We start from the raw sequence: 9,435 nt of genomic DNA on the forward strand, positions 1-9,435 counted from the left end.
ATAGTCAAATTGGCAGCCAAACTGACAATCAATCCTCAAAAAGAGATGAAGAACAGAGCCAAGAAGCAGTATATACAAATGAAGAAAGTGAAGAAGAACTAGAAGATGAAGAAACTGATGATGGAAATGAAGGAGATGAAGTAGATCAAGAAAATCTGCTACACCCTAGAAGGTAGTTGCTGAACAAATTATTACTTAAGTTGTGGTATTTGGAGGCTGTTGAACAATTTCTGTTTTTTTTTGTCCTTTATGTTATTTGTGAATGATGTTTATGAACTTATTCATTTTGATTAGTTGTGGTATTTGGAGCCAAGGTGGCTGTTGAACAATTTCTATTTATGAACTTATTTATTTTGCTTACTAATTGTTGCAATAGATGCATACAGTAGAATTGCTTAGTTATTGCAACAAATTACTCACCTTGTTGGAAAAAATCAAACAATTGCTTAAATTATTATAAAAACTGAAAAAATATGTCGCAACAGATGAGTTAATTATTGCAACAGATCATACACTTGTTGAATAAGTTGCAACAAGTTACTAATTTGTTTCAACGTATGAATCGCCTTTAAACAAGTCACTAATGTTTAGACAAGTTGCCAAATGATTACTGTGATCATACAATGAAGAAGTTGAAGAAATTCCGCAACAAGTTACTAATCTATTTAAACAAGTTACTAATCGGTTTAGATAAGTTGCCTAAATGATTGCAACAGATCATACTGATTGTTGAAGAAGTTGCAACAAGTTACTAATCCGTTCCAACAAGTAACTAATGTTTTTAAACAAGTTACTAATGCTGTTTAGACAAGTTGCCTAAATGATTATATGATCATACAGTTGTTGAAGAAGTTGCAACAAATTACTAATCTGTTTCAACAAGTTACTAATCCGTTCCAACAAGTAACTAATCTGTTTAAACAAGTTACTAATCTGTTGCAACAGATAGTACAGTTATGGAAGAAGTTGCAACAAACTACTAATTTGTTTCAACAAGTTAATAATCCGTTCCAACAAGTAACTTATCTGTTTAAACAAGTTACTAATCTGTTGCAACAGATCATACAGTTGTGGAAGAAGTTGCAACAAATTACTAATGATTTTAGTAGATATATTTATTGATCACTAAATATGATTGATTTTCATTGTTTATCACTAAATACGGGTGAATCAAGTAGTTCATACCAATTCACTCTAATGATCACTACATTTAGTGCGTATTCGACTTAGTTGGTCATCTATCCTGACCCAAAATACCATCAAATTGCTTAAGTATATATATTGATCAATAAATATGGTTGATTTCCATTGTTTATCACTAAATATGGGTGAATCAAGTAGTTCACATCAATTAACTCCAATGATCACTCCGTTTAGTTTGTATTGGACTTAGTTGATCATCTATCCTGACCCAAAACACCATCAAATTGTTTAAGTATATATATTGATCAATAAATATGGTTGATTTCCATTGGTTCACATCAATTCACTCCAATGATCACTCCGTTTAGGACGTATTGGACTTAGTTAATCATCTATCTTGACCCAAAACACCATCAAATTGCTTAAGTATATATATTGATCAATAAATATGGTTGATTTCCATTGTTTATCACTAAATATGGTTGATTTCCATTGTTTATCACTAAATATGGCTGATTCCCTTTATTGATCACTAAATATAGGTGAACCAAGTAGTATCTGTTCAGAAGTGTAATATACGTTGCAAGTGTAGTATGAACTGTTGTTGGAACAAGTAGTAGTTGCAGCAAGTGTACTATCCGTTGAACAAGCGTAGTATCTGTTGCGGCAAGTGTACTATACGTTGCAACAAGCGTAGTATATCTCGTTGCGCAAAACAATCGTAGTATATGTGCAACGTAAAACAATCGTAGTATCGTTGCAAGAACCGTGGTATATGTTCGTAAGAATACACTAAAATACACGTAGAATTGCCCATCTAATCCATGAAATTACTATTTAATCCATTAAGGATGTTAGTAGATATATATATATATATATATATACACATCACTAAATATCGTTGATTTCATTTGTTTAACATTAAATATGGGTGAATCAAGTAGTTCACATCAATTTACTCTAATAATCACTCAATTTAGTGCATACTGACTTAGTAGATCATCTTTCCTTACTCAAAATACTAGCAAATTGATTAAGTATTACATATTGATCAATAAATATCGTTGATTTCATTTATTTATTACTAAATATGAGCGAATCAAGTAGTTCACATCAATCCACTCAAGTGATCACTCGATTTAGTGCATACTGACTTAGTAGATCATCTTTCCTGACTCAAAATACATCAAATTGATTAAGTATTATACATTGATCACTAAATATAGTTGATTTCCTTTGTTTATCACTAAATATGAGTGAATCAAGTAGTTCACATCAATTCACTTTAATAATCACTCAATTTAGTGCATACTAACTTAGTAGATCATCTTTCCTGACTCAAAATACTATCAAATTGATTAAGTATTATATATTGATCACTAAATATTGTTGATTTCATTTGCTTATCACTAAATATGGGTGAATATGATCATTGGATTTAGTGCATATTCCTGACTCAAATTACCATCAAATTGATTAAGTATTATATATTGATCACTATTTATCATTGATTTCCTTTGTTTATCACTAAATATCATTGATTCCCTTTGTTGATCTCTAAATATGGGTGAATCAAGTAGTATCCGTTGCAACAACTGTAATATCTGGTGCAACAAGTGTAGTATCTGTTGCAACAACTATAGTATCTATTGCAGCAAATGACATAGTTGTTGAACAAGTCCTTACTCTTGTTGGATAAAACACAACAAGTTACCCACTTTCTGCAACAAGTCACTCCACTTGTTAGAAAAACCCCAATATATAACTTAGTTGCTGCAACAAGACACAATAAGGTAACAGAGCATTGTTTATTTTTGGAAATCTTTTAAGTTGGATAAAACACAAGTTACTAGTTGTTGCAACAAGTCTCGTTACTTGTTGGATAAAACCCAACAAGTTACAGAGCTATTACAACAGATTCATTACTTGTTGAAAATTGTTCAGTAATTTATTAGCAAAAATACACACTTTTGTGATTTGAACACGATCAACATATCATATAAACCAAGTTCACAAGCACCAAGAACAGAGATTACCATTCTAAAAAAGAATAACATTAAAATGTCATAAAATTCCAACAAATAATTATTATTACAACACAATGCAATTAAAAACTATGGAGCATTTCGGCTTGGACAACAACTACAAATCTGTTGGATATTTTCTACAAACAGAACTAAATAACTGAAGTTATGTCCAACAGATTTGTAGTTGTTACCTTGATTGTCTCTTTGCCACAAGTGTAGAACTTGTTGTAACAACTATAAATATCTATTGGATATCTTCTATAAACGAACCCAGATAAATACCAGGACAGGAACAAAAATACCATCTATTTAATTTTTTTTGGAGGGTGGAGGTGGGCGCAGGGGGAGGATTGCGAGGAGGAGGAGGAGGGGGGTAGAAAAACAAATAAAGAAAATAAAAAAAATTAATTATTTTTTTTTTGGGGGGGGGGGGGGGGGGGGGTAGGGGTTAGGTGATTGGGAGAAGGAGGGGGTAAAAAAAAATAAAGAAAATAATAAAAAAAATTTGGCGGGGGGGTGGGGGCGGGGGAAGGGGTAGGGGGGGGGTCCTGGGTGGGGGTGGGTGAAAGTGTTAAAAATAAAAATTGAATGCAAAGTGTTAAAAATAAAGTTGAGGATCAAAGTGTCAAAATGGAAACTTTTGGGCAACTTCAAAGCCCCTTAATCACTAATAGAAATTTATCACCTCCACCTAATAATTTTAACTTGAGTCACCTCTCCTAAAATAAAAAATAAAGAGTCACCAATAATTAAATGCCCTGAGAGACTATCCAAAATGAAAGGAAAAGATAGGGTTAAATAGGAAATAAATAAAAAGGGAATATAGAAGAAGAAAAATAAAGGCAAAACTGTTGTAAAATCAAACTAAAAGTAACAATATAAAAATATTAAAACAAGAGAAACAATATAGAATAAAACAATGTAAAGATGACTTTCTTCTTTTCTTTCAAGTGTGTAGTACATCACATATCATACCGCTATTTATACTAGTCTATAGAGAGGGGGTTACAAGATTGTCTTGCCCCTTGAGAAGGTAGAAAGAATATGTGGTTGTGGGAGATGAATGAGGGAGTAGTGGAGGTATGGTATAACTACACATAATGGTGCACATAATGGTGAATTAACTCCTAGAAGTTATGGACATCCACATTATCATATTTATAACATTCCCCCTTGGATGTCCGACAATGTGTCTCGTTACGCATTATTTGCTGCCTCATTAAAAATCTTATTAGGAAAACCCAATGGGACAAAACCTCGACCAAGGAAAAAAGAGTGTAGCGTGTATTTTCTCCCCCTGATGAAAAGATCACTTTAGTTCTTGGAGACGACGCATTCCATTCTTGTATATCAGCTTCCCAAATGTCGAGATTGGTAATGCTTTAAATGAATAGATCCACCAAATTATCAATTGAGCGAATTTGTTGAACATCTATCTCGCCTTTCTTTTCAAGATCATGAGTGAAAAAGAACTTTGGTAAAATGTGTTTTTTTCTGTCTCCTTTAATGTATCCTCCCTTCAGTTGAGCTATACATGCAGCATTTTCTTCGTACAATATAGTTGGAATCTCCCTTTTCAAAAGAAAACCACACATTTCCTGAATATGTTGAGTCATTGATCTCAACCAAACACACTCCCCACTAGCTTCATGAATGGCTATTATCTCCGCATGATTTGAAGAAGTGGCAGCTATTGTTTGCTTCATTGAATGCCATGATATAGTTGTACCTCCATATGTAAATAAATAGCCCTTTTGAGATCCGGCTTTATGTGGGTCAGACAAATATCCTGCATCTGCATAACCGATCATATCTGACTTGGATTCATAGGAATAAAATAATCCCAATATATCTGGTCGGGTATTATTGGCTAGATACATCAGTGCCCCAGTTGCACTGAGATATGGAGTTTCATCACCAATGACCTCTTCATCATTTTCTTGAGGTCGAAATGGATCTTTATTTATTTATCTCACAAACCATTCGGGGTACTCAAATGGATGTGATTTATCCATGTAAAAACGCTTTAAAACCTTTTCGTGTATGTTGATTAATGGACAAATATTCCATTTGTCAAATGCTCAATTTGTAGGCCAAGACTTTATTTATGTCAAGCGATCTCACAACCATCGGGGTACTCAATGGATGTGATTTATCCATGTAAAAACGCTTTAAAACCTTTTTCAGTATATGTTGATTAATGGACAAATATTTCATTTGTCAAATGCTCAATTTGTAGGCCAAGACAAAATTTTGTCTTACCTATATCTTTCATTTCAAATTCTTTCTTCAAACACTCTACAACTTTTGAAAGCTCTTTAGGAGTGCCAATGATATTCAAGTCATTAACATACACAGCTATTATGACAAATTCAAACCCATACCTTCTTATAAAAACACAAGGACAAATAGGATCATTTTTATATCCTTCCTTTAGCAAATATTCACTGAGATGATTGTACCACATCCACCCCGATTGTTTCAATCCATGTAAAGATTTACGAAGCTTTATTGAACAAGTTTCTGCGAACTTTTGTATGCTTCAGGCACTTTGAATTCTTCAGAGATTTTCATAAAAATATCATGGTCCAACGAGCCATATAAATAAGTTGTGACAACATCCATCAATTGCATATCAAGCTTTTCACGAACTGCCAGATTTATTACATACTTGAAGGTAATTGCATCCACTACAGGAGAATATGTGTTATATCCGGCATTTTTGCGTATTTGAAAAATTTGGAAATAACCTTGGTTGTGAGGAATTAGGCTATGTTTGAATTTGTTAGTACGTGTATGTCGGTTATGGAAACTTGAATGCGGAAACAATGGAGAATATTATACCCCGTATTTTCGCATATTCGGAAAAATTGAAAATAATTATGATTTGCAAGGAATAAGGTCACATGTTGATTTGATCTTATATATGTATGTTATTTATAAAAATATTGGTGTGGAAGTGTTGGAAATGGCCAAGGACAAAATTGGAATTTTAGAAATTTGTTTCGGGAATTACAAAACAAGAATTCTAACCAAGTGGGCTCAAAATAAAAATATTAAGTGAGGCCCAAACAAGGGAGGCCCAACTGGCCACTTATGGCCCAAGCCTCCAAGGCTTAATTAATTTCCATGTGATGGATTATATATATAAGCTATCCTTATCATGTAGAAGTTTCAAGAAATCAAAAGAAATTGAGAGAAAAAAGGGAGAGTCACGGCTAGAGAAAGAGAGAAAGAATAGAAAGAAAAAAATTCTTGGAGCTAAATCCTTGGTTCAAAAAATTCATTTCTTGTGGGATTATCACTAAGTGCAAGGTTCTCTACAACTTGGTATAATTATTTTGGCAAGAGACAACTCTAGTGGCAAGTGAAGAACTTGAGGAAAGGTAAGAATTTTATGCTTTTGTATGTTATGGGAGGTGTATGTATGATGTAGTAAGTGTAAAATGAATGAAAAGCATGAAAATTTTGTGTGTTGGGGTTGTATGCATGTTGGCCGTGAGCATGCATATATATTGCATGACTACGATGACTTGAATTCATGTTGGGATCTTGTTGTAGTTATAGTAGAAATGGTATTGGAAGTGAAAGTTGAAGGAATTAGTGAGACTTGGAAAAATTAGTGTATGGCCGTGAGGTGTATGTGATGTTGGAATGTGAATTAAATTCCGTTAGTATGTTAATTGTGTTATTGTGAAATGAATGGAAGCGTAATGGTTCTTGTTGTTATGGAAAAGTTGGGTGTTAAGTTGGTAGGAAAAATATACAAGTTATTGTAACCTATGTAAATATGGAAATGAAAGTAGTAAGAGGTAAATTATGATTGTCATTGATGAAGTTGGAAGATAGAAATAAGTCATGAACATGTTTGCTAAAAGATTGGAAGTTGTGGGTGAATTATGCCTTTGGTAAGAAACTTGTATATTGTGTATACCTTATGAATATCTTGTCAAAACGATACGATAAGTCTCCGCATCATCTTTGTAATGACCTTGATAAGTGATGAATATAAAAATGGTGGGATTGGTTTGGAAGTGTAAGGTTGGAATGGAAGATATTGTATTATGTCGGAAAGTTGACTAGTTGTGTTATGTTGTGATTGTTAATGTTATTGATGTTGTTGTTGGGTTGTTGTTGGTTGTTTGGAGCCGAGTTGAATCTCGGGGATGCTATATGTATAGGGGAGATGCTGTCCGAATTTTTGTAGACAAGTATTGGTTAGGAATAGAATTTTAAGTCTTATGAATAGTAATTGGTAAAAGTGACCATTTGCAGATTTCTGACGAAACGGGATTGGAGATAAAGCAAGCATAAGACGTCCGTAAGGTATGTAAAGCTTACTTATTCTTCATATGGCATGTCCTAGAACCCTCTACTAGGCCGAAAACGGAACCTCGGGGATAATTTCGTCTTTGGAAATTCGAGTTTGATTTTGCATACTATTCATTCAGCGCAATTGAATTACAATTCTTACATTTGGTTATAAGAATGCTTAAACCTTTGTAACTTTCGCAAATGAATTCGAATCGCTCCGAAACTTTTATGGTTAACCTTGTGGAGCCTAATGTTTGTGATTTCTGTCCGCCGCCTCGTCTTGATCCGAGGTGGGCCTGCAAGTCCCAAGACTTCACATATTTGATTCGTCTGACTCAGTTTCGTACGATATGAAAAAGATGTGTTTTTATGACGTCAAGGTCCGTTTGAAATGTCCGATAATGATATTTGAACGTTCGTTACTGTAAATGACACTAAGTTTTTTCGAAAATGACCTACGACGTGCTTTTCGAAAAAAAAAATTGATAAACTAAATGTCCGCAATTTTGATATATTAGTTCTGATTAACTCGATACTCATTTTGAGCCTTCTAATCCTAAAGTGTTCGTATATGAAATTATGTGTCGAGTCTTGGAACTTAATTTTGACATGCATGGGTTCCGCACCACTCTGCTCGTGCCAATGGTTGTGATTTCGTTCGCCGGTACCCGGCAGGTATTGTGATCGTGCGCTTTGTGACACATTCGGCGGTATGATGTGTTACGGTTTCCGAGACCTCGCCATAGGGGCTTACCGTTTATGGTGTTATGATGTGATATGGCATCCGATATATTACGATGATTTGATGTGTGTGATATTATGATGTGTCCGGAGATATACGGAGATTTGAAAACTTCCTCGGAGTATGATGTGTTGTGGCACCGGCGTCGGGGGGTGACCACGTTCAAAGCGCTATGCATGATTTTCAATTGCATTTTGTACATTTGTATTCCGCGCGAGGTTTGATACATTTACCGTATTTGTTTACGTATCCCTTCTCGACTCCGAGTTATGGTTTGGATTCTTGTACCTCTTGCTTTACGTACTCGGTACCTTTTTCCGCATCGACCCCTTTCTTCGGGGGCTGCGTTTCATGCCGCGCAGGTACAGGTACTCGTTTGGGTGAGCCGTCAGCTTAGGACTCCTGTCAGCCATTTTGGAGTGCTCCTTTGTTCGGAGCCCACTTTTGGTACAGACTCTTCTGTTATGCACATGTTCGCGTATGTTTGTTCTGGGTACGGCGGGGCCCTGTCCCGTCATATGTTCGTATGTTCTGTTCGGTTTGTAGAGGCCTGTAGTCATATTTGTGGGTCATGGGTCCGGTTTGTCCGTATGTGATTCTGTTTTGCATCCTTAAGCGGCCCGTATGCTACTATGGCCGATATGGCCCATATGTTTGTATGTATGTGTATGTACGGGCGATGTACATTCCGGCTTTGATTTGATATGATGTGTTTGCACGGGCGTATCTTAGGACGCATTCGTTTACGTATTTGTATGACGTCTGCTATCTGCTATCGGTACGAATAATGTACGTGAGTACGGATATGTCCTAACATGACAATTTGGTTCGTAAGTTTGTTTGGGTGCACAAGCGGGGGCACCGATCCGGCCACGGAGTTGGGTTGTGACAAAAGTGGTATCGCAGCGGTTAGTCTTCGGAATGTCGCGAGTGCCGTGTCTAGTAGAGTCTTGTTTATCGGTGTGTTGTGCACCACATCTATAAACAGGAGGCTACAGGACATCTAGGATGCTATGTTACCCTTTCTTGGAATCTTAGATCGTGCGATAGAGCTGCAATGTTAGGATGGTCTCCTTCCAATGAATCGCGGTGGCTACAGCAAGGCTCCGAAAAGAACGATAGCGCCAGTATTTTGGGAAATTATTTCTGACTCTCTCTCTGCAGGTGACTGTGGATTGACAAAAGATGAAAAGGGTGACTGAGATGTCC

The sequence above is a fragment of the Lycium ferocissimum genome, chromosome 7, assembly GCF_029784015.1.
Source record: "Lycium ferocissimum isolate CSIRO_LF1 chromosome 7, AGI_CSIRO_Lferr_CH_V1, whole genome shotgun sequence".
NCBI classification, from domain to species: Eukaryota; Viridiplantae; Streptophyta; class Magnoliopsida; order Solanales; family Solanaceae; genus Lycium; species Lycium ferocissimum.